This window comes from Hypanus sabinus, chromosome 4, assembly GCF_030144855.1.
Source record: "Hypanus sabinus isolate sHypSab1 chromosome 4, sHypSab1.hap1, whole genome shotgun sequence".
Lineage (NCBI taxonomy): Eukaryota > Metazoa > Chordata > Chondrichthyes > Myliobatiformes > Dasyatidae > Hypanus > Hypanus sabinus.
Window position 1 is genome coordinate 148,591,800 of NC_082709.1, and position 27,036 is coordinate 148,618,835.

Here is a 27,036-nt window from a genome sequence, read left to right on the forward strand (position 1 = left end):
CTGGGGATTTATCTACCCTAATTTGCCTCAAGGCAGCAAACACCTCCTCATCTGTAATCTGTATAGGGCCCATGATCTCACTGCTGCATTGTCTCACGTCTATATCTCAGGGTCCATCTCCTGAATGAATACAGATGCAAAAAAATCTGTTTAAGATCTACCCAATCTCCTTCAGCTTCACTCTTGTTTGCATTTAATTCCATCTGCCATTTTTCAGCACATTTTTCCAACTGGTCCAGAACCCACTGCAAGCCTTGATGGCCTTCCTTACTGTCCACTACATCCCCCAATTTGGTGTTATCACTCTGATCTTCCAGAGGACCAATTTTGTCCCCTGTTATCCTTTTACTCTCATATATCTGTAGAAGTCCTTAGTATTCTCCTTCACCTGGTCTACTAGAGGAAACTCATGCTTTCTTTTAACCCAACTGATTTCCTCCTTCAGTGGTTCCCTGCATTTCTTATACTTCTTTAGTGCCTAATTTATTCCTGTCTTCCTATACCTTCTATGCATTTCCTACATAAGCCTCAATATCCCTTGAAAACAAAGCTTTCCGAAACTTGTTATCCTTCCTTTTTATTCTAACAAAATGTACCCACTCTGTACTCCCAAAATTTTGCTTTTGAAGGCTTCCAATTTAGCAAGTACACCTTTGCCAGAAAACAACCGAACCTAATCCAGGCTTTCCCAGTCTTTTCTTCAAAATCAGCCTTCCTCCAATTTAGAATCTCGTTCCACGGATCAGACCTGTCCTTCTCCATAATCACCTTGAAACTAATAGCATTATAATCTCCATATGCAGTGTTCGCCTGCACAAACTTCTGTCACCTGCACTGCCTCATTCACTAATAGGAGATCTGGTATCACACTCCCTCTAGCTGTGAATTCTATGTATTGATTAAAGAAACTTTCCTCCCTAAACAACCTCTCCACTTCTGTTGTGCTTTCGCCTGGGAATATCTTTTCCCAACTGACACTCCAAAATTCCTGCCTATTAGCACCATAATTCATCTTGTCCCAATTAAATACTTTCACATGTGATCTGCTCCTATTCCAGTCTAAGGCTATGCTGGAGGTTAGGGAGTTGTCACTACCTCTGAAATGTTTACTCATGTCTTCAAATGTTCATGAATCCTGTTGGTAAAAATAGTTTGCCCACCACTGATGTAAGGCTCACTGACAATTCCAAGGATTATTACTACTACCTTTCTTAACATTTGGCATCCACCAGTCATCTGGCATTACAGTGGCCAATGAGGATGCAAAGGTTATCACTAAAGTTGCAGCCATCTCTTCCCTTCCTTTGTGTATTAACCTGGAGTATATCCCATCCAGCCTTATCTATTCTAATGTGTTTCAAAAGTTCTAACACTGCCTCTTTACTAGCCCTGACATATTCCAGCACATTAACCTATTCTACGCTGACTTCACATTTGTCAAAGTCCTTCTCAAGCAAAATATTCACTAAGTACCTCCTTTGATTCGAGGCACATTTTGTCTTTCAACTCTGATTGGTCTAACTGTCATTCTAGTCATTCTCCTGTTCTCCGTGGATGTGAAGAATACCTTGAGTTTTCCCTAATCTTGCTTACCAAGGCCTTCTCATGTCCCCTTATAGTTCTTCTAAGTCCCTTCTTAAGTCCTTGCTGGTTACCTTAAAATTCTCAAGAGCCCTGGCTAATTTTTGCTGCTTAAGGCTTGACTATGCTTCCTTCTTCCGCATGACGAAACTTTTCATTTCTCTTGTCAGTCATTCTTCCTTCACCCTGCTATCCCTTCCCTGTCTCAATGGTATAAACCTATCCATGACCCCATGCAAAGGCTCCCTAAACAACTTCCACATTTCCCTGAGAACATCTGTTCCCAATCAGTACTCCTAAGCTCATGCCTAATAACATCAAATTAGCCTTCCACTATTTAATACTTTCCTATGGCATCTACTCCTATCAGTGTACAAGGCTATGCCAGAGATCAGGGAGTTGTGGCCACTGTCTCTGAAATGCTTGCCCACTGAGAGATCAGTCAGCTGATCAGCTTCATTACCTGGTATTATACCTGTCTGCTAACAAGTTTGTCCATATATTGCGTCAGGAATCCTTTCTGGACACAACTAAAAAATTCTACCCCATCAGAACCTCCTGCATTAAGAGGTGCCAATCAGAGTTAAAATTAACTGATAAACCCATTGATGTGAGTTGCTGATTTTTTTTTTACAAAGCAGATATTTCTCACCTTTGGTAAATTAAATAATTATCCTGTCATATAATATTATTATATTTTCACAAATGGTTGGAATAAAAATTGTAGGTAATATATTTTTGCATACGTATGCCATTAAGTGTTGACGTTCAAGCAATGTTCAAACTTCGGCAATAGAAATTGAGAACATAAAATAAAGAGTCCTTGAAAGTGAGTCCATATGTTGTGGGAACAGTTCAGTGATGGGGTGAGTGAAGTTTAGTGAAGATATCCTCACTGGTTCAAGAGCATGATGGTTGAGGGGTAATAACAGTTCCTGAACTCGTGGTGTGGATACTCTGCCCCTCCTTCCTAATGGCAGCAGTAAGAGAGTATGCCTGGGTGGTAGGGTCCCTGATGATGGGTGCTGCTTTCCTGTGACAGTGCTCTGTGTAGCTGTGCTCAATGATGGGGAGGGCTTTACCCATGATGGACGGGGTCGTATCCATTACCTTTTATAGTATTTTCCATTCAAGGGCATTGGTGTTTCCATGGCAGGCTGTGATGCAACTGGTCAATATACTGTTCACAACACAGTCTGTTGTAGTTTTACATGTTGTGCTGAATCTACACAAACCTCTAAGGAAATAGAGATGCTGTCGTGGTTTCTTGATAATTGCACTTACATTCTGGACCCAGGACAAATCCTCTGGAATGATAATACTGAGGAATTTATAGTTGCTGACCCACTCCATGTGTTCTCCAAGCAAGTGTTTCGCTGCGAATGTGCATCTATAGTATGTACTTCTGTGTGTGACAATAAACTCGACTTTGACTTTGATTTTCACTTTGAAAATCACATGCAGCATCCCCTTAAGCAACATCTGGACTCATTGCCTTTGAGAAGGTGAGCAGGGTGTGCCTCAGTTAGCTCCAGGTGATCAGTCCTGTTTCATTATTACTGCGTTCTGTTATGGCAATTTGAAACATCTTGGTAGATCTTGCTGGATTATTTCAAAGAACCATTAAAATATATTTTTGATGGTGATTATAACACATTCAGTTCCATTCCCAGCCGCATCAAAGGAATAATTGCAACACAATGATATAATTAATTAAACTATGATCACTTTGCACCAAAATTGACCTTGTTTTTTGTGTTCTAATTATATGTCTTCTTGTAAAAACTGTATAATATATGTTTAGTTTATGTTTTTCTTCTGAACATTGCTTGTTCGATGCTTATATACCTGTAATGCCGCTGTAACTGGAGTTCGAAGTAAATTTATAATCGAAGTACATATATGTCACCATACACAACCCTGAGATTCAATTAATTGCAGACATTCTCAGTAACTCTGAGAAAAACAATAGAATCAGTGAAAGACTACATCAACAGGACAGATAAGCAACCAATATGCAAAAGACAACAAACTATGCAAATAGAAAATAACCACTAAACAAACAAACCGATAAATAAACATCGAGAACTTGAAATGAAGAATCCTTAAAAAAAAGCCCATAGGTTGTGAGAACAGTTCACTGATGGGGCGAGTGAGGTTGAGTGAAGTTATCCCCTCTGGTTCCAGAGCCTGATGGTTAAGGGATAATAACTGTTTCTGCATCTGGAGGCATAGGTTCTGAGGCCCCTGTACCTTCTCCCCTATGGCAGCAGCGAATAGAGAGCATGGCCTGGAGCGTGGGAGTCCTTGAAAATGTGTGTTACTTTTCTGCAAAAGTGCTCCGTGTAGATATGCTCAATGGTTGGGAGGGCTTTACCTATAAAGGACTGGGTCATATCCACTACTTTTTGGAGGCTTTTCCGTTCGAGGGCATTCATGTTTTCATACCAGGCCATGATGCAACCAGTCAATATATTCTCCACCACACACCTATAGAAGTTTGTGAATATTTTGAACTTGGTCATGCAGAAGGGTGGTTGGTAGGTATTCAGATGAATTAAATAGAGTGTCCAATCCTGAATGTTATGTAGTCACATTACATTAGTATGGACACATGGTGAGGGCAGCAGTTGACTCTGCTTTGATAACCCCTCCACAGTTGAAAGGACTTCTGACAGCTGGGAATGAGATTCATCATGAAAAATAGCCTTTAGGCTGAATGAGCCAAAGGTTGCTGTCATGTAACAAGTACTTTGAGGAAAGAAAAAAATCATAAGGAAACAAAGTAGAATTTTATACCACACATTCTGAAAGTAATTAATAAAATATAGGATTTCTAACTCCTCTCACTTTGAAACTTTCTGATTTATAAAGCTAAGCAATTAAGCACCACCTGGACTCCTCTCCAACTGAAGAAGATGGAGCAGAGTGAAGATGGCGCTAAACAATGACTCCTTTGCTTGCATCTTTGGAAACAGCTCTATTTCCATCTTTACTATCTTTATTTTTCCCTTTCAGGACCCTGACCTGGAGTTACACGCTGACTATGGTTCCCTGTGGGTTTCATAACCGGCCGTTGGTGTTCAGCACACCAAGGGCCCGGCCTAAGAGTCCGGCTCCGCTTTGGAGGCCTGGGATCTCGGGGCTCTAGAGACGGGTGGATCAAGGGTCAGTGTCATGACAGGAGACCCGTGTGTCATTGGGAGAGTTCATGATCTTTGGGCACAGAGCTCAAAAGAAAGCGACATGGCAGACCAGCAAACATTGCAAACCAGCGAGTTGTTTGTTATGTCTCCCTGCTTGCTGTGAAATCAGAGACACTTCTTTCTCCCTTATTAAGGAGAGAGAGAGCCTGTGGTATGTCGAATATGGGGTGAAGTGCAAAGTCTTTGGGGTAACTGCAAGTCTGTGTCTTTGCTGTTGCTTTGCTCACGTTTGAGTGCTCGGTGGCGGGTGCTGATGCTTTTTATTGCCGGCGGGGAGAGGAGGAATTGTTGCTTGCTGCTGGCGGGGGGGGGTTTACTTCGGAGTTCTAACATTTGACTGTCTGTTTTCGTGAATGGTTGCGAAGAAAAAACATTTCCGGGTGTATATTGCATACATTTCTCTGACATTAAATGAACCTTTGAAACCCACTATTGGTCTGTCAACAACAGGTGTTGTCAGGCCTGCATAGGTAGGCACCTCCCAGTTTCCAGCCAGCCAGCAGGAATAATCTGCTACTCGTTTCCAGCACAGTACTTGCAGCCTGTTTAAACCCAGCTCTCATCCACAGCCCTTGTTCACCCATCGAATGACCCAGCCTCAACCACTTGCACCTAGTCTTCAGTTACCTTGTTGCCTGTGATGCTTAGTATCTGTTCTTTCTTGTTTTGTGGCTCCTCATGACTTGTTGTTTTATAAACTTTTTAAATTTATCCTTCATGACTGAATTGCCTCTGCTGCTCTACAGTGGGTCAAACATCTATAAATATTGTGAGGCAGCAGCGTAACCACCCTGATGTTACTTTTCAGTACAGTCACTGCGTCACCCTGAAAGTGAATAAAACCACGAAGGACACCACAGTGACCAAATCGCCCAGTAATGTCACAGAAACAATTCACAATGAATTAGCAGTCAAATAGCTTAGCTCCTTGCTTAAGGTTTCTGTAAGCGAGCTGAGTGTTTTAACAAATAAAACCAGCGAAGCTAACTGCCTTCTTTCAGACTTGAACATGGTTTCAGTTCAGTTATCATTACTCATGTATAGATATTCACATCAACCGAAAGCATAGACTTCAGAGATTGTTTCACCTAAAATTATTTCTTCCAGGTATGAACAAATGTAGGAATGACCTAGAAAATTCTGTCTATATGTTAGTTTATAAACACGGCATCTGAAATTGCCGGGATGAAAGCATGTTTATGACTAGGTCATCTGCTGGAAGGGGGATTCAGTCTGAATGAAACCTCTTGTTGGTGAGGGCAGCCATTCTCATAGTTGGGAGGTCACCATTTTAAACACATCTCTGGAAGTGCAGTTACATAATTTTTAACATTAGCACTTGCTGTTATGTTCAAAAGAACAAGTCATTCCTGAGGCTATGCTGAGAAGATATAAGAGAGGTTTGACCCTTTTGAGTCTAATTATTTTCAGTATGGCTGAATAATGATTTGCGGCAAATTTCCTCCCCTGTACTCCTAAATGGTGCTTGAACATGATGCAATGCGGAGGAAAAGTGGATATTAATATCTTCATTCCATTCTGCTCTTGAATATCATTGAAGGTAAACCTTCCATTAAGTCTTCTGCTTCCTGCACTCCATGTTCATGAAAAGCTTGAGAGTATTTATTTCATGCCATTGATTATATAAAAGAAAAGGAAGTCTCTCAGTTCGACATAGGCAGGCACCTCCCAGTCTCTACCCAGCTACAGGAGTCACCTGCCACTCATTTCCAATTCATCGACTGCAAACTATTTAAATGCAGCTCTCACCCACAGTCCTTGTCCACATGTCCAACCAGTCAGCCTCAACCAGTTGCTCCTAGCCTTCAGTTGCCTTGTTGCTCGTGCTGTTTAGTGTCTGTTCTCTCTTGTTTTGTGGTCCCTTGTGGCTCGCTATTTTGTAGTCAATTGTTAAAGTTACCATTCATCGCTGAATCGTCTCTGCTGCTCTACCTTTGGATCAGACCTCCTCTGCATTTCCTGATGGGATTGACCCAGCAGAGAGGGCTCACCTGAAGGAAGTCGTCTGTCGGCAGGAGCACACAATCCTGATCAACAGGAAGCCATTGACCATCTACTGTCATGGTCCTGCCTGAACAGCTGCAGGCATCCAAGTTTTGGTGCTCCAATTCCCCGGGGTATAATTAGCTCCCCCTGTCCCCTTAAGACTCAGACTGCCAATTATTGCCTGGCATATTCCTTCATAGCAAGATCTGTACTTAAAGGCTTCGTAGGAGCTCCATGTCAAATATGACTGCTTGTGGTTTTGCCTTTGGATTTCATTTGTCTTGTCCTATTTATTTTGAGTCCGAGTCTGAGTTGATTCTTGACCTTCTCTGCCCTTAAGTTCACCACCATCCACAGCTCTCTCATTACAGCATAACTGAACCATCATGAATCCAGTAGAGTTCAAATGCCTGCGAACCATGTTAGCCTACCAACTATAGACAGACATGACAACGTGCTTCAGGAGATCCTCACCACTTTCCAGAAACTCTACGACTCTGGTAGGCAGATCCAAGTTTGGCCAGAGTGGCTGTACACTTCAGAGTATGTTCGAACTGGAGACTCCATTGATACTCATTGCTGCACCTACCAGCTCCTGAGCAATATGATGGTGGCCCCAAAGTATGCACAGGGTTCCTGGTACAGTGCTCCGTGGTCTTAGGGTTACAGCTATTTAAGTTCCCGTCGGAACACAGTAAGGTAACCTATATCATCTCGGACCTTATTGGAAGAGCCCTTGTCTAGGTCACTGTACTCTTGGAAGAAGGATTCACCCATCCAAACCAGTGTAGGCCATTTTTCAGAGACCTTGAAGAGGGTGTTCTATCACCCTGCGAGAGGACATGTGTCCGTGATAAAACTCCTCAACTTGTGTCATGGGAATCAGTCTGTGGCTAATTATTCCATAGAATTTCGTACCTTGGCCACAGAGAGCATTTGGAATATGGAAACACTAGCCACTCCATTCCATAAGGAACTGAGTGATGAGCTAAAGGATGCCTTTATGGCCTGAGACCCAGTGGAGGATTGAGAGAGTGTCTTATGGACCTGGCAATTCAAGTTGATAACCGATTAATGGAAAGGAGAAGGGCTAGATGAAGGGGATTATTCTGAAGGAACTCTTTCCCCCGGACTATCCTCCATCCTCTCCTATTCCCCAAGCTAGGACTCCTCCTCAACTGCTGCCAATTCCAACCTCCAAGGAGCCTATGCAAAGAGGCTGGACCAGGTTCTCTTCAGCTGAAAGGGAGAGAAGGAGGGAAAAGTGCTGTCTTTACAGTAGAGAGGCTGGACATTATCAGATCTCTTGTCCCAAGCTGCTGGGAAATTCCCTGAAACATCCAGTGTAAAGAGGCCAGTGCTGGTTGCTAGTGTCACTCCCGGTTCATCTCCCTCCAGACTGGTGCCCCCCATGTTGCTTTCATGGGAAGACCAAAAGCATTCCCTAGACATTTTTATTGACTCCAGTGCAACAGGGAATTTTTTGGACCTCAGACTGCCCAGAAGATTGTAAATCCACTTTTGCATCTCAGCCAGTGGCTTGTTGCCATGGTATTGAATTTGGTACCTTATTGGACCTCCATAGCGCCTACAACTTAATCCACATTCTTGAGGGAGACAAATGGAAAATAACATTCCATACAGCTACATGCCACTATGAATACCGAGTCATGCCTTTCTGGTTGGCAAACACTCCAGCAGCATTCTAAGTCTTCAGCAATGATGTGCTCTGGGAGATGCTACACCACTTTGTCTTTGCCTGGATGACATGCTCATTTTCTCCAGGTCCAATTAAGAACACGTCCAGCACATCCGGCAGGTTCTACAATGGCTTCTTGGGAATCAATTATTAATCATTCTCAAGAATTCCATATATCCTCAGTCTCCTTCGTTGGGTTTGTTATGCCCAATGGCAACCTACAAATGGACACTGATGAGACCCAGGTCATGCAGAATTGGCTGTAACCCATCTCTGTGAAACAACTCCAGCGGCTTCTAAGTTTTGCCAACTTTTACGGGAGTTTCATCTGCAAATTCAATTCAGTGGTGGCACCACTCACCAACCTCACCAGGGATCTACTGGGTCCTTCCGATAGACCCCAGAGGCCGGGGCACTTTTGCCGAGTTACATAAAACAAAGGTTCACATCCACAACTATCCTAGGCTCACCTTAGTTCCGGAGTTGCTCTTCATGGTGGAGGTCGATGCATCAGACAGGGGTTCAGGAGCCATCTTGTCCCAACAACATGCCTCAGACCACATACTGCATCCCTGTACCTACTAATCGTGTCTTTTTCTTGTGGAAGTGAAGTATTACATCGGGAACGGGGAATTGTGGGCTGTTAAGCTGGCACTGGAGGAGTTCGAACATCCATTTGTGGGGCGGATCGACCACAGAAACCTAACCTACGTCCTGGATCCGGAGAGACTGAATTCCAAATAGGTACATTGGTCCCTATTCTTTAATTCATTCAACTTCCTTATTAGTTACCACCCAGGATAAAAAAAAACAATCAAAAACCAGTGCCCTCTCTTGACATTTCGAAGCATCTAACAGGGAAGAGAACTATAATTACCAGCTCTAGAATGGAAATGTCCATCCATTGGAACATAGACTTGACAGTGTGCTGAGCTCGAGCAACCTGGGGCAGACCCAGGTAATGGTCCTCTGGGATGCATCTTTGCTCCTGAACCTGTTCGTTTGGAGGTGCTCCACTGGAGACTCACACTGAACCTGGCTGGGCATCCTGGGGTAGATCGTACCCTAGAGTTCATCAGGAGACAATACTGTTGGCCAGCCTTGACTGCAGATGTCCTGGAATATGTGTTAGTGTGTGTTAGGGTTACTAAACACTCCTTTCATCTTGGGTAACCCATGGCTCTCCACTCACTCATCTTGCCTCAGTGCTGAGTTGGGGACCCACCTGCCTGAACCTAAGGTGGTCCGGTGTACATGGTTCATCGATTCATAGGTTCACGTCATCATGGATGGGGTGGGCAGTACCTGGCCAACTGGGAAGGCTATGTCCTGGAGGAGAGGTCTTTGATACCATCCTATTTCATCTTGAATCCATCATTTGTCGAGGAGTTCCACTGGACCCACCTGGATCACCATGGGCTGTCAAACCGGCCAGGCTCAGCCAGTTGCTTCCAGCCTTCGGTAATTTTGGTGCCTGTGGTGTTTAGTACCCGTTCTCGCTTGTTTTATGGCCCTTCATGGATTGTTATTTTGCAGTTGATTATTAAAACTACTGTTGATTGCTGAATTGTCTCACCTGCTCTGCTTTTGGTTCAAGTCTCCTCTTCGGTTCCTGTTAGCTGTGGGGAGTTCTGCCCTTTGAACTTTTCTTCCAATATTTGGGAAATTGTTTCTTTTCAGAACCTGTGTCCTGTGACTAATTTCAGAGTTAAACTCTCTGGGGTTTACAGGGCAGAAAGCTATGCTTTTCATGCCACTCACATTAAATCCATTTATGAAGTATTCTGGTGTACTGCTTTTATCCTGGAGTATACTGTACACTAACAACTATACAATATGGAGTTAAATATTGAGGCTAAATGCCTATTTTTGGAAATGAAATGTCCCAATATCTTTGAACAGTCCATTATTTTACAAGTTCACATTGTCCAGGAAGCTTATCAGAGCTCTGTATGGTCATGCCACTCCCGGGGATAACCAAACACTGAAGCACATGGAAATACCGAAAATACACTGTTAACCACCTGTACTAGTGCATGAACAAGTAAATATAACAAAACGCCAGAAATCTTCAGAGGAGTCTGCTCATTAATCATATCATACAGTTACAATTCCCTGGGACTCAAGCCAATGCTGCCTTTCAGCTATACCAAAGAGACACTGTCTGCCGTACATTCACAGCCTTTCATCTCCATCCACTGCTTGGACACCAATCCCAAAGTAAATTAACCCCAGTGAGTAAAAACCTAGCACCAAGAGGCAACCCGAGTTATAACAGGAGAAGAAATGGAAGATATTGGTGGGCAGAAATTTATCATAGTGTCATTACTTTGAAACTATAACTATTAATATGTACATGGGAGAGAAAGGCTTCTCTTTGCACTGTTATAAATTGACATTTCATTAGACGTGAGAGAGCAGCCACCACTCCTCACAACTCAGTGTTGCGACAGTGTGTAGGGCAGAAACACAGCCACAATATTTGACCAGTAGTATGAAGTGTGGTCAGTATTCAAGCCTTCAGTCTGAAGCAAATGGACAATTCGTAATTACTCTTTCTAACTTCTGGGATGATTTTCATTCATATTGTGGTATTTCCTCATTTCACATCAGATTAAACACTTCTTATGATACTTTATGCACTTTGTAAGGAAGATGGGGGTACGAAGTAAATCTGTTTTCTCAAACCTAAATCTGATGCTAGATACAACGTGGTTGGACCTCATTTGCAAGGTTTGGTTGACCTGCGGGAGATGGTCACATCTCCACAGGTGTCATAAGGAGAAAGCAGGTCACGGTTGGGTGGAGTGATAGGTGATTGTAGAACCTGGAAGTCAAGTGACAGCACCTGTGGACAAAGAAGGAGCTATCTGGTTCTCTTGGTCTCATTAATTTCCGGTGACTGATAGCTGTGGAATTCTGAGTGGAACCAGTTCAAATTCTGCCCTGCCTGTGAGGCATCTCATCTGTGGGAGATTCAGCCACAGGTGCTACAACTTATAGTGTCAAAGGAATGAATTTCACAAGCTTGGCAGCAGAAGCCTTGACAATGCTCAAGTAGGTTATTTTTACACTTTTCTTCTGACAATAAGATAAATACAGTACCTACCAAATCCTCTCCTTTACCGTGTAATAGCACTTGACCTTTAGGTGCTCTTTAAATGCAATGCTGCCATTAAAATGTGATGCTGCTCTGTGATGTGATTGGGTATTCTCCAGGGAATAAACAGCCAGGAAAGAAACTGTATTGCTCAACATATTTCAAGGGCAATGATGTAACAAGACAGTCTGGTGGCATAAGTTTGGAGATGTTTGAGTTTAATTGTCTCTTTATTTGCAGGGTTGCACTTTAATTTTCAATCAAGTTTAAAGGTTCCTGTTGATATTTCATTAAAATTCATAAGAACAAGATAACCTAGAGATACTATATGTTAATTAACTATAAAAGCTGTCAAGTAGTAGTTCTGCAGGGTGAATTACAGAAATCCCATTAGTTGCTTTGAGTACAGAATGGAAGAGGAAACCTAGTGTGTGGTATTTAAGTCTTGTTGTCAGACGCTAAACAACATAGAAAATAAAACACAGACTAGTACACTGAAGGAACAGGCTCTCTGGCCCACAGTTGTGCCAAACTCAGCTTGTATGGGAGACTGAAGAGATCATCGACCAGAGTTACAGGGAAGTAGTCACCCCTAATTTGCAGGAGGCAGCTGGATGACTGTCAGGAAAAGGAATGGGAAGGTGAATAGGTAGATAGCGCAGGCCATTCCCCCTCAATAATACGTTTTGGATACTGTTGTGGGGGGATGACATCTCAGGGGAACGCCACAGAGACCAGGTTATTGGCACTGAGCACAGGTTCGTGGTGAAATGAAAGGGAGAGAAGAGTGGAGTGGTAGTGATAGGGGACTCAATAATCACAGCAACAGACTGGAGATTCTGTGATCATGAACAGGATACCCGGATGGTATGTTGCCTCCCAGGTGCCAGGTCAAGACATCTTGGATCGTGTCTACTGCGTTTTGGAGTGGGAGAGAGAGCAACCAGATGTCTTGGTACATATTGGTACCATTGACATAGGAAGGAAAAGCAAAGAGGTCCTGAAGAGAGAATTTAGAGAGCTTGGCCTAAAGCTGAGAAGCAGGACCTCTAGGGTAGTAATTTCTAGATTGCTACCTGTACCACACACCAGTGAGGGTAAAAACAGGATGACTTGGCAGATAAATGCATGGCTGAGAAGCTGGTGCAGAGGGCAGGGTTTTAAGTTTGTGGTTCATTGGGATCTCTTCTGGGGGAGATATGACCTGTTCAAAAGTGATGGGTTGCACTTGAACCCAATGGGAACTGATATTCTCACAGGGAGGTTGGTTAGAGCTGTTGGAGAGGGTTTAAACTAATTTGGAAAGGGGATGGGAACCGGAGTGAAGGAACTCAGGACAGGACAGATGGTAAAAAAGCAAAGGTATCATGCAGTCACACTGTCAGGAAGGGAAGGCAGATGAAGGACAAAATTGCAGCCAGCAGGGTGAGTATCAGTGTATTAGGGATGACGAATCAAAAAAGGTAGCAAATGCAGTACTCAAAGTATTATATCTCAATGCGTGGTGTATACAAAATGAGATGGATGATCTTGTTGTAATATTAAATTGTCAGGTATGATATTGTGACCATCACTGAATTGTGGCTAAAGGGTGATTGCAAATAGGGGCTGAATGTCCAAGGTTACACATTTTAATGGAGGATAGGAAGGTAGGCAGAGGGGTTGGTGTGGCTCTGCTGGTAAAGAATGGCATCAAATCATTAGAAAGATGTGACAAAGGATCGAAAGATGCTGAATCCCTGTGGGTTGAGTTAGGAAACTGCAAGAATAAAAGACCCTGATGGCAGTAGCTGGGACATGGACTCCAGATTACAATGGGAAATGCAAATGGCATGTCAAAAGGGCAATGTTTTGATAGTCATGGGGCATCTTAACATGTGGGTAGATTGGGAAAATTGGGTTGGTAATGGATCTCAAGAGAGTAAATTGGTCTTTGAGATTGCTTTTTAGAGCAGTTTGTTGTTGAGCCTACTAGGGGACCAGCTATACTAGATTGGATGTTATGAAATGAACCAGAGGTGATTAGGAAGCTGAAGGTAAAGTGATTCAGGAACCAGTGATCACAATATGACTGAGTTCAACTTGAAATCTGATAGGAAGAAAGTAAAGTCTGACGTAGCAGTATTTCAGTGGAGTAAGGGAAATTACAGTTGTATGAGAGAGGAATTGGCCAAAGTAAATTGGAAGGAGATGCTGGCAGGGATGACAACAGAATACTAATGGCTAGAGTTCCGGAGAAAAATGAGGAAGGTGCAGGATGGATATATTCCAAAAACAAAGAAGTACTCAAGTGGCAAAATAGTGTAACAGTGGCTCACAAGGAAAGTCAAAGCTAATGTAAAAGCAAAAGAGAAGCATACAACAAAGCAAAAATTAATGGGAAGATAGAGGCTTGGGAAACTTTTAAAAACTTACAGAAAGCAACTAGAAGAATCATTAGGAGGGAAAGGATGAAATATGAAGTCAAGCTAACAAACAATATCAAGGTGGATAGAAAAAGCATTTTCAAATATGCGAAAAATAAAAGAGAGTTGAGAGTAGGTAAAGGACCTCCAGAAAATGAGGCTGGAGAAATAATAATGGGGACAAGGAGATCGCAGATAACTAAATGAGTCTTCACTGACAGTGTGCCAGATGTTAAAGGTGTGAGGGAAGGGAAGTGAGTGCAGTTACTATTACAATGGAGAAAATGCTCAAAAAGATTGTGCAGAGGTTGTGGAGACATTAATCATGAGTATCCAAAATTGGACTCTGATATTATCATGATTGGTCCCTGACATGGTTCTGGAGGACTGGAAAATTGCAAATGTCACTCCACTCTTTAAGGGGGAGGCAGCAGAAAGGAAATTATAGTCCAGTTAGCCTGACCTCAGTGGTTGGGAAGATGTTGGAGTCAGTTGTTAAGGGTGAGTTTATGGAGTACTTGATAACAAAGGACAGGATAGGACAAAATCAACATTGTTTCCTTCAGGGAAGAATCTTGCCTGACAAACCTGATGGAACTCTTTCAGGAGATTACAAGTAGGATAGATAAAGGGGATGCAGCAGATGTTGTATATTTGGACTTCCAGAAGGCCTTTGACAAGGTGACACACATGAGGCTGCTTACCAAGTTAAGAGCCTATGGTATTACAGGAAAGTTACTGGCATAGTTAGAGCATTGTCTGATCGGTAGGAGGCAACAAGTGGGAATAAAAGGATCTTTATCAGGTTGGCTGCCAGAGTTCCGCAGGGGTCAGTGTTGGGACTGCTTCTTTTTATGTAGAATATCAATGATTTAGATGATGGAAAAGGTAGCATTTTTGCCAAGTTTGCCGATGATACAAAAATGGGTGGAGGGGCAGGTAGTGTTAAGGAGACAGGTATGATGCAGAAGGACTTAGACAGACTAAGAGAATGGGCAAGAAAATGGCAAATGAAATACAATTTGAAAAATGCATGGTCATGCACTTTGGTAGAAGAAATAAATGTATACACTATTGTCTAAACGGGGAGAAAATCCAAAAATCTGAGATGCAAAGGGACTTTGCAGTCTATGTGCAGGACACCCTAAAGATTAACTTGCAAGAAGAGTTGATGGTAAGGAAGGTAAATGCAATGTTAGCATTCAGTTCAAGAGGTCTAGAATACAAGAGCAAGGATGTGATGCTGAGGCTTTATAAGGCACTGGTGAGGCCTCACCTTGGTATTGTGAAGAGCTTTGGGCTCCTCATCTAATAAAAGATGTACTGGAGAGAGTACAGAGGATTTTCACAAGGGAATGAAAGGGTTATCATATGAAGAACATTTGATGGCTCTGGACCTGTACTCACCGGAATTTAGAAGGATAAGGGGGAATCTATTTGAAACTTTTCGAATGTTGAAAGGCCTAGACAGAGTAGATGTGATAAGGATGTTTCCCATGGTGGGATAGTCTAGGACACGAGGGCACAGCCTCAGGATAGAGGCATGTCCACTCAAAACAGAGAAGTGAAAAAATTACTTTAGGCAGAGGGTGGTGAATTTGAGGAATTTGTTACCACAGGCAGCTATAGAGGCTAGGTCACTGGGTGGATTTAAGGCAGAGATTGATAGGTTCTTGATTGACCACTGCATCCAAGATTATGGGGAGAAGGCTGGGGAGTGGGGCTGAGGAGGAGAAAAAGGGGTCAGCCATGATTGAATGGTGGAGCAAGCTCAATGGGTTGAATGGCCTAATTCTGCTTTATGTCTTTTGGTCTTATGGTCTAAATTAGTAATCAAATACCCAACTAAACTTAACCCTTTTTCCAATACAATATCCATATCCTTTCATTTCCTGTGCATTCATGTGCCTAAGAGCTCTTGAAAGCTCCTATATATTTGCCTCCACTCATGGAATCATGTTCCAGGTACCCACAAATTAATGTAGAAAAAATCGTACCCCGCACATCTCCTTTGAATTTACTCCTTCTCACATGAAACGCTGGCCCTCTGATATTAGACATTTCTATTCTGGGAGAAAGATATTAACTGTCTACTCTATCTGTGCTTCTTATTGTCTTATAAATCTCTTATCAGTCTCTCCTCTGCATCCATCTCTCCAGAGAAAACAAGTTTTTCTGAACTCTCTTTACAGCTCATGTGCTCTTATCCAGGCAGCATCCTGGTAAACCACTTCTGCACCCTCTCCAAAGCCTCCCTTTCTATAATGAGGTGGCCACAACTGAGTGCACGATGCCATTTCTACACACGATGCTGCAACTGATCTATATCCTGCTGTATCCTTCGCCAGACTTCTTAGCCATCCACAAAACCAACAACCTTCGATTCATCTGCAAATTTACAAACACACCCAGCTATGGTTTCATCCAGGTCATTTATTTATATCACAAATAGCAGAGGTCTCAGTATAGATTCCCTGTGGAACACCATTTATCACAGACCTCCAACCAGAATAAGCCCCATCGACCACTACACTGTCTTCTATGGGCAAGCTGATCCTGAGTCCAAATGGCCAATTCTCCATGGATTCCGTGCAACTTAATCTTCTGAATGAGCCTCCCATGAGGAACATACTGGACAGATTATATTGAGCTAGCAGGTCCATAGAGAATGTGTGAACAAACACCTTCCAGAATTTCACTTCTTTGTTCTGCAAACTAGAAGTCACAATGCACAGGACGTTCAAATAGTTCCTGCTCTGTCTGTGGGCTGTGAAATAACCTGAGATGTTTTATGTCTGGTCCCTCAGCTTTGTATCAGCCGAGGGGGTGACCTGGTTCCCATCATAGTCAGAGTCAGAGAGTATCACAGCACAAGAACATACACCTCAGCCCACAATGACCCGATCTTCTGCTAGTCCCACCTACCTGAACCCAGACCATATCCCTCCAAACCCCTCTCATCCATCCACCTGTCCAAACTTCTCTTAAACCTTACAATTGAACTTGCAGTGATCACTTCTGCTGGCAGCTCGTTCCACACTCACACCACCCTCTGAGTGAAAAAATTTCCCCCTCAGATTCCCTTTGAGTATCTCACTTTTTACCTTAAACCTATGACTTCTAGCCTCACCCATCATGAGGCAAAAAAGCTTGACACATTCAACATAATTGTTCATTCATTATGTGGCATGTCGTCTTGGCAAATTTTTCTACAGAAGTGGTTTGCCATTGTCTTCTTCTGGGCAGTGTCTATACAAGGGTGACCCCAGCCACTATCAGTACTCTTCAGAGATTGTTTGCCTGGCGTCAGTGGTTGCATAACCAGGATTTGTGACATGCATCAGCTGCTCATACGACCATCTACCATCTGCTCCCATGACTTCACATGACCTCGATCGGGGGATAAGCAGGTGCTACACCTTGCCCAAGGGTGACCTGCAGGCTAGTAGAGGGAAGGAGCATCTTGCACCTCCTTTGGTAGAAATGTATCACCACCCCACCACCCCTTCAACATAATACCACTCATAATTTTGTCTACCCACATAAGGTCTTGTCTTATGCAACTTCAACACATCATCCCAACTCCTGTACTTAATGCTCTAATTTATAAAGCCCAATGTGCTAAGAGCTCTCTTTATGACCTTATCTACCTGTGATGCCATTTTCAGGGAATTATGGATCTGTTTTCCCAGGATGTCTTGCTCTACCACATATCTACCATTTGAATGAGACTGCAAGTCTGAAGTAAAAAATGAGAATTGTGTTCTTTAGCTTCATTTTCATAGGATTGTTACTTTCTAAGCTGCTTACATCTCTCCAGGTGCTTCAAAATGATCTGGATGATCATTTGGAAATGGAGAAAAGGCAGTATGTCATCATGAGTTAAGAGAGAACCAGCAGGGCTTTTTAAGGACAGAGCACCTTATTTGTGTTGCCTGATGCCTCAGTGCTCCACGGGATGGCTGCAGTGGTGAAGCTTTGAGATTGCTAGCTGCTGTATGGCTACGCATTGGTGCGGTGAGGCAGTGGAGTGGATTTTTTTGGGCTTGACCGCATGATCTGGTTAATGTGATCTGGTCTGTTCTCAGTTTATAATGGTTAACTTTGACTCCTGAAATGCACTTTTCACTTCTGAGTTGGAAGGCTGTCAGTTCAAGTCCCATTTCTGAGACCTGAGCTCTAAATTTTAGACTGGAAAAAGATTTATATATCCTTAGACAAAACGTTAAACTGAGGGCCCATCTGGTGAATATAAAATGAAAATCAGAAGAACTACAGATGCAGGAAATCTAAAATAAAATCAAAAACTGCTGGAAAAACTCAGCAAGTCAGGCCACATCTGAGGGAGGAGAAAGGCTTAATTTTTATGATCATAGACTCATCATGAAAACAGCATGAATATAAAGGATCCCACGTGCAAAATTGCAACGAAAACACAGGAGGAGGACAAGATCAAAGTTCGCAAATGGCATGTTGTCTGCCTGGTGCCAGAGTCAGGGACATTGCTGATCAAGTCCACAGCATTATTAAGGGGAAGGTGAGAAGATAGAGGTCATGGTCCATATCGGTACTAATGGCATGGGTAGGAGGGGTAGTGAGGTCCTGCAAAGTGAATTTAGGGAATTGGGTGCTAAACTAACACAGGACCTCCAGAGTTGTGATTTCAGGATTGTTACTTCTGCCAAGTGCTAGTAAGGATGGAAGTAGGAAGACGAGGCACATGGTTAAGAAGGTGGTGCAGGAGGGAGGGCTTCAGAATTTTGGAACACTGGGCATTGCAGGACCTGTACAAAAGGAACAGTTTGCACCTGAACTGGAGGGATCCATTAACCTAGAGGAAATATTTGCTAGTACTGCATTGGGGTGGGTGGGGGGTGTTAAACTAGAGTTGCAGTGGGATGGGAATAAGAGTGCCAGAACAGATACTGGAGTGGTTGTAAGAAAGGTATTGTTATGCCTACATAAAAGGTCAGGAATCAAAAGATTAAGCATAGTGGGACTAATGCTCTGAACTGTATACATTCCAATGTAAGATCATAAGATCATAGGATATAGGAGCAGAATTAGGCAGTCTGGCTCGTCAGATCTGCTCCAACATTTTATCATGGCTGATCCAATTTTCCTCTCAGCCCCAATCTCCTGCCTTCTCTCAGTATCCCTTCATGCCCTGACCAATCAAGAATCTATAAATTTCTGCCTTCAATATACATAAAGACTTGGCCTTCACAGCTGGCTGTGGAAAAGAATTCCACAGATTCACCACTCTCTGGCTGAAGAAATCCTCCTTATCTCCATGAACCCTCTCCAGTTTCAGCACATCCTTTCTAAGGTAAGGGGCCCAAACTTGCTCACAATACTCCAAGTGAGGCCCCACCAGTGCCTTACAAAGTCTCAACATTATGTCCTTGCTCTTATGTTCTAGTCATCATGAAATTAATGCTAAAATTGAATTGGCTTCCTTGCCACAGACTCAATCTGCAAATCACCCTTTAGGAAATCCTGCACAAGAACTCCCTTTGTACCTGAGTTTTTTATAGTTTCTTTCCATAGAAAAAATAGAAAACCTACAGCACAATACAGGCCCTTCGGCCCACAAAGTTGTGCCAAACATGTCCCTACCTTAGAAATTACAATGCTTACCTATAGCCCTCTATTTTACTAAACTCTATGTACCTATCTAAAAGTCTCTTAAAAGACCCTATCGTATCCGCCTCCACCACCATTGCCGGCAGCCCATTCCACACACTCACCACTCTCTGAGTTAAAAACTTACCCCTGACACCTCCTCTGTACCTACTCCCCAGCACCTTAAAACTGTGTCTTCTTGTGGCAACCATTTCAGCTCTGGGAAAAAGCCTCTGACTATCCACACGATCAATGCCTCTCATCATCTTATACACCTCTATCAGGTCACCTCTCATCCTCCTTCGCTCCAAGGAGAAAAGGCCGAGTTCACTCAATCTATTCTCATAAGACATGCTTCCCAATCCAGGCAACATCCTTGTAGATCTCTGCATCCTTTCTATGGCTTCCACATCCTTCCTGTAGTGAGGCAACCAGAACTGAGCACAGTACTCCAAGTGGGGTCTGACCAGGGTCCTATACAGCTGCAACATTACCTCTCGGCTCCTAAATTCAATTATGCAATTGATGAAGGCCAATACACCATATGCCTCCTTAACCACAGAGTCAAACTGCGCAGCTGCTTTGAGCGTCCTATGGACTCAGACCTCAAGACCCCTCTGATCCTCCACACTGCTAAGAGTCTTACCATTAATACTATATTCTGCCAGCATGTTTGACCGACCAAAATAAACCACCTCACACTTATCTGGGTTGAACTCCATCTGCCACTTCTCAGCCCAGTTTTGCATCCTATCAATGCCCCGCTGTAACCTCTGACAGCCCTCCACACTATCCATAACACCTCCAACCTTTGTGTCATCAGCAAACTTACTAACCCATCCCTCCACTTCCTCATCCAGGTCATTTATAAAAATCACGAAGAGTAAGGGTCCCAGAACAGATCACAGAGGCACTCCACTGGTGACCGACCTCCAAAAAGAATATGACCCGTCTGCAACCACTCTTTGCCTTCTGTGGCCAAGCCAGATCTGGATCCACAAAGCAATGTCCCCTTGGATCCCATGCCTCCTTACTTTCTCAATAAGCCTTGCATGGGGTACCTTGTCAAATGCCTTGCTGAAATCCATATGCACTATATGTACTGCTCTTCCTTCATCAATGTGTTTAGTCACATCCTCAAAAAATTCAATCAGGCTCGTAAGGCATGACCTGCCCTTGACAAAGCCATGCTGACTACTCCTAATCATATTATACCTCTCCAAATGTTCATAAGTCCTGCCTCTCAGGATCTTCTCCATCAACTTACCAACCACTGAAGTAAGATTCGCTGGACTATAATTTCCTGGGCTGTCTCTGCTCCCTTTCTTGAATAAAGGAACAACATTTGCAAACCTCCAATCCCCTGGAACCTCTCCTGTTCCCATTGATGATGCAAAGATCATCGCCAGAGACTCAGCAATCTCCTCCCTTGCCTCCCACAGTAGCCTGGGGTACATTTCGTCCAGTCCCGGCGATTTATCCAACTTGATGCTTTCCAAAAGCTCCAGCACATCCTCTTTCTTAATATCTACATGCTCAAGCTTTTCAGTCTGCTGCAAGTCATCACTACAATCATTAAGATCCTTTTCCATTGTGAATACTGGTCAAGAATTCATTAAGTACCTCTGCTATTTCCTCCGGTTCCATACACACTTTCCATTTAGAGAATAGATAACCTTTTCATTTCTTCTACAAAAATGCATGACCGTTCACTTCTCAACACTGTATGCCATCCGTAATATCTTTGCCCATTCCCCTAATCTGTCTAAGTCCTTCTGCAGCCCCCCTACTTCCTCAAATCTACCTGCCCCTCCAACTATCTTCATGTCATCTACAAATTTTGCAACAAAGCCATCAATTCTATCATCCAAATCACTGACATATAATTTAAAAAAAATCAATCCAAATTCAGAACCCCGTAAAACACCACTGTCACCGGCAGCCAACCAGAAAAGGCTCCTTTTATTCCCACTTTTTGCCTCCTCACAATCAACCACTGCCTTACTCATGCTAGAATCTTTCCTGTAATACCATAGGCTCACAGCTTGTTATCAGCCTCATGTGTGGCACCTTGTCAAAGGCTTTCTGAAAATCCGAGAACACAACATCCAGCAATTCTCCTTTTTCTATCCTGCTTGTTGTTTCTTCAAATAATTCCAACAGATTAATTAGTCAAGATTTTCCCTTGAGGAAACCATGCTGACCACAGCGTTAGCCATGGGTGAGCTACTGGAAGATTGAATTGTTAAAGAAAGACTCCAAGTATAAGCCAAGAAATTATAGGCCAGTGAGCCTGACACCTGTAGTAGAAAAATTATTGGAAAGTATTCCAGGGACCATTTATATAAATATTTGGATAGGCAGGGACTGATTAGAACTAGTCAACCTGGCTTTGTGCTTGGTAGTTTGTGTCTAACCAAACTTATCGAGTTTTTCTCGGAGGTTGCCAGGAAAGGTGAGGAGGGCAAGGCAGTGAACGTTGTTTACATGGACTTTGACAAAGGCAAGGTAAGTGTGTCATGAGAGGTTGGTCAAGAAGGTTCAGTCGCTTGGCATTCAAACGTTTCAAAGATACCTATAATGTCAGAGAAATGTATACAATATACATCCTGAGATGTTTTTTCTTTGCAACCATTCACAAAAACAGAGAAGTGCCCCCAAAGAATAGACAACAGTTAAATGTTAGAACCCCAAAGTCCCCCCCAGAGCTCCCCTCCCATCCGCACGTAAGCAGCAGCAAGTAACGATCCTCCCTCCCAGCATCAGCACCCACCACCGAGCACTCAATTGTGAGCAAAGCAACAGCAAAGACACAGACTTGCAGTACCCCAAAGACTACTTGTGGCATTTGACATACCACAGGCTCTCTCTCTCTCCCTAATAAGGGAAAAAGAGGTGTCTCATTTCACAGTGAGAGGGGAGACATAACAAACAACTTGCTGGCTTATGATGTTAAAAATCCGTTATGTCACTTTTTCTGAGCTGTGTGCTCAAAGGTCTCGGGTCTCTGGGCACGCAGCCAGAAACCTCCATCTCCAATGACACACTGATCTCCTATGGAGGCACCGACCTCCAATCCCCCTGTCTCCAGAGCCCGGGCCTCCAAAGGGGAGCAGAACTCTTAGGCCGAGCCCTTGGCCTGCCGAACAACGGCCAGTTGTGAAACCCCGAGAGCGGGTCCCATTCCCGCAAAGAACCGTAGTCAGCGGGTAACTCCAGGTCAGGGTCTTCAAGAGAACCCTGAAAGGGAAAAATAGAGACATTAAAGATGGAAAGATAGAGGTGGAGTTAAGATGGCAACTCCTTTGCTTGCATCTTCGGAAACAGGTCTATTTCGTGGCTCGTGTTTGGAAGCCTAAGACCTCAGGGCTCTGGACACGGGCGGAACGCAGGTCGGTATCATGGCAGGAGACTCGTGTATTATCGGGGAGGCTGTAAAATCTTTCACTGTGGGCCTGAAGATCCGAGATCTGTGCTATCTGTGCTATATTATTGTCTCCTGCTCGCTGGGAAAATGGGGGACACCTCCCTCTCCCTTATTAGGGAGAGTGAGAACCTGTGGTTTGTCGAATGCTGGATGAAATGCGATAATCTTTGGGGTAACTGCAAAGTCTGTGTCTTTGCTATCCCCTAGCTCACGCTTGTGCTCGGTAGCAGGTACACATTTTCTTGCTGGTGGGCGGAGGGGAGATTGTTGCCTTGCTGCCGCTTACGCATGGGAGTGGGGAGCTGGGGGGGGGGACTTCTGGGTTCTCACATTTAACTGTCATTCATTCTTTGAGGCACTTCTCTGCTTTTGTAGATGTTTGTGAAGAAAAAGCATTTCAGGATGTATATTGTATACATTTCTCTGACATTGTTGCACCTTTGAACCTTTGAAATAGAGCTGTTTCCAAAGATTCAAGCAACAGAGTCATTAATCCTCTTAAGCTCCACCCTTAACCCTCCTAAACTCAAGATGAGATAGTAAATTGGATTAGAAATTGGCTTTGAAGGAGAAGCCGAGCATCATAGTAGATGCTTGTCTCTCTGAATGGAGGCCTGTGACTACAGGGATCAGTGTTGGTTGTTTGTCATCTGTATTAATGATCCAGATGATAATATGGTAAACTGGATCATCAGATTCGTGGATGACACCAAGACTGTGGTGTAGTGGACAGCGAGGAAAACTATCAGAGTGGGTTCTGGACCAGATGGAAAAATGAGCTGAAAAATAGCAAATGGGATTTAATGCAGACAAGTGTGAGGTGTTGCACTTTGGGTGGAGCAGCCAGGGTAGGGCTTACACAGTGAGTGGTAGGGCACTCAGGAATACGGTGGAATAGAGGGAAATACACAGTTAGGTAGGTCATTAAAAAATCTTTTGGCACATTAGCCTTCATAAATCAATGTATTGAGTACAGGAGTTGCGATGTTATGTTGAAATTTTAAAATGCGTCGGTGAGGTCTAATTTAGAGTAGTAGGTGTTGTTTTGCTCACCTACCTACAGGAAAGATATAAATAAGATTGAAAGAATGCTGTGAAAATCTACAAGGATTCGCTGGGACTTGAGGACCTGAGTTGTAGAGGAAGTGTGAATAAGTTAGGATTTTATTCCCTGGATCTCAGAAGATTGAGAGGAGATTTGTTAGAGGTGAACAGAATTATGAGGGTTATGGCGAGGGTAAATGGAAGCAGCCTTTTTCCACTGAGGTTGGATGGGGCTACAACTAGAGGTCATGGGTTAAGGGTGAAAGGTGAAATGTTTGAGGGGAACTTCTTCACTCAGGGTGGAATGAGCTGCCAGCATAATGTGGATGTGGGTTCGATGTCAACATTTAAAAATTTAGATAGGTACATGGATAAGCAGGGTGTGGAGGGTCATTGTCTGCGTGCAGGTCAATGGGACTAGTCAAATTAATGGTTTGACAAGGACTGGAACAGCCTGTTCCTATGACACATCAACAACATTGACTGAATTTATGAAAATAGATTAACTACTTGGCTCTGTTGATGTGGCTGTTTATGGGAGCTGATTGTCACAAATTTGTTCCCTATATTGAAAGAGCGGCTGATTTTGGAAAACATTTTGTTGACTGTAAGGCACCTTGTGATATTCCGAGGTTGTCAGCAACACTATATAAACGGAAGATCTTCTTTTCCTGTAAGCTGCAATGGTAATGATTTGATTGTAGTATTTCCTGAAACAGTCAGTCACAAAATGTTAGAATGAAATATATGAAAAGCTCTGACTTGATTGCATTATTTTTGAAGTTGAAAACTTAATGGCAAAGGTGACCTACAGTGCGGTATTTTTGGCCCTGAAGTCGTACCAGAGACAACCAGTGCTGATTCACTGGAGTCCATGGAGTTCAAAAGGCCACCCTCACTGAAGGGGAAACAGCTAGGGTAACCCACCCAGGGGTGAAGAGAGTTTTGGGATTGGCAAACAATTTACGGTGTTTGGCAGTGGTTTCAGTGTGAGCTCAGTGTGGCTCAGACAGCCACATACAGCAGGAAATCAAAGGGCTTGACTCATTGCCTTTGAGAAGGTGAGCAGGGTGTGCCTCAGTTAGCTCCAGGTGATCAGTCCTATTTCATTATTACTGCGTTCTGTTATGGCAGTTTGAAACATTTTGGTGGATCTTGCCGGATTATTTCAGAGAACAATTAAGATGTATATTTTGATGGCGATTGGAACACATTCAGTTCCATTCCCAGCTGCATCAAAGGAATAATCGCATCAAAGTGATCTAACTAATTAAACTATGACCACTTTGATCACTTTGCACCAAAATGGACCTTGTTTTTTTTTGTTCTAATTATGTCCCTTCTTGTAAAAACTGTGTATAATTTATGTTTGTTTTTCTTCTGAATGTTGCTTTTTCGATGCTATATTCCTGTAATGCAGCTGTAACTAAAGTTCAAAGAAAACTTAATATCAAAGTACATATATGTCACCATACACAACCCTGGGATTTGTGTTTTTGCAGTCATACTCAGTAAATCCATGAAACATAATGAAAGACCACAACCAACAGGACAGGGCTCTGATAACCTGCAACTCAACCAGTCCAGCCATGGGAACACTCAACCATGTCAGAGGCTAGTTATCCTGCTGTCGGTGACTCAGCCCCTGATACCTTAAATTTTTCCGGCTGTTCATAACGCCCAATCTCCAGCCTGGGTGAGTGCAACCAAAATATTGAAGGAAAATTGTAAACACGGGAGATGCTGCAGATATTGAAAATCTTGAGCAACACACACAAAATTCTGGGGGGAGTGGGAATAATAACTGGAAGTTGGAGAAGTCTATATTCAAGTTGTCAGGTTGGAAGCTACCCAAACAGAAATTGAGGTGTTGTTTATCCAGCCTGTGTTTGGAAAATTGATAGCATCCAGAACAAAGCAGCCTATTTAATTATTAGCATGCCTTCCACTCTCGACATTCATTCCCACCCCCACCCCCCAATGATATACGGTGGCTGGCATATTTAACATTTATAAAATGCACTGGAGTTACATGTTCAGGCTACTTTGCTAGTACATCTGAAACCCACAAGCACTGCTGCTCAGAAAAGACAAGGCCAGAAGGTGTATGTGGTTACTGACTTTACCAACCTTGACTCCTTCAGGGAATCCATCCCCATGTACCACACCGTACTCTGTGGTAAATAAAATAGTAATCTATTTTGAACAGGCATTGTGAAACTCGTTGGCTTCCATTACAGCCTCCAGCCTTTCCTTGGCACATATCTCACAACTTTCCTGCCTCTGGCATTGTGGTGAACTACATATACCTGTCTGGACACGCCCCCTCCCCGCTGACTGCTCCTGTGGCTCCTCTCACTGACCATGGCTCCTCTCACAGACCCCGGTATAAAGGCGATTGAGGCCTGAGACCTGCCCTCAGTCTCCAGGATGTAGCATGGTGGTCAATTGCTGCTTGTTCTTTCTTCCAGTCGATAAAAGCCTATATCTCGCCTCACGTCACAGAGAGTTATTGATGGGTCATCAGCCATTCACCGACCTGTTGGCTTTCCAACAAAACCACTGCAACATCCACCTGATTTGTCTGCACAGAATATGTTGTCACCGTCACCATCTCTGCCTTTTTGCTTTCTACCTCAGGGCCATGCTCTGAGCAAAGCTGCTCTTGAATTTCAACACCATCTCCACGTTGATGGTTAGTTTGCAGGCTTCCTCAAACATCAGACTCACTGTATCAAAGCATTCTGCCTGGATTTGGCACCACCTCCCTGTACTAACATCACATCCTTTGACTTCTTTAACTTCCAAACATCTTTTGATCTCTACTGTGACTCTAGTCAACATCTGAATCTCTACAGTCTTCTTGGGCAGTGAATTTCAAAGGTTCACAGCATGCTGGCTGAATGAATTTTTTCTCATCAAGGCCCTGTGGATCTTAGCTC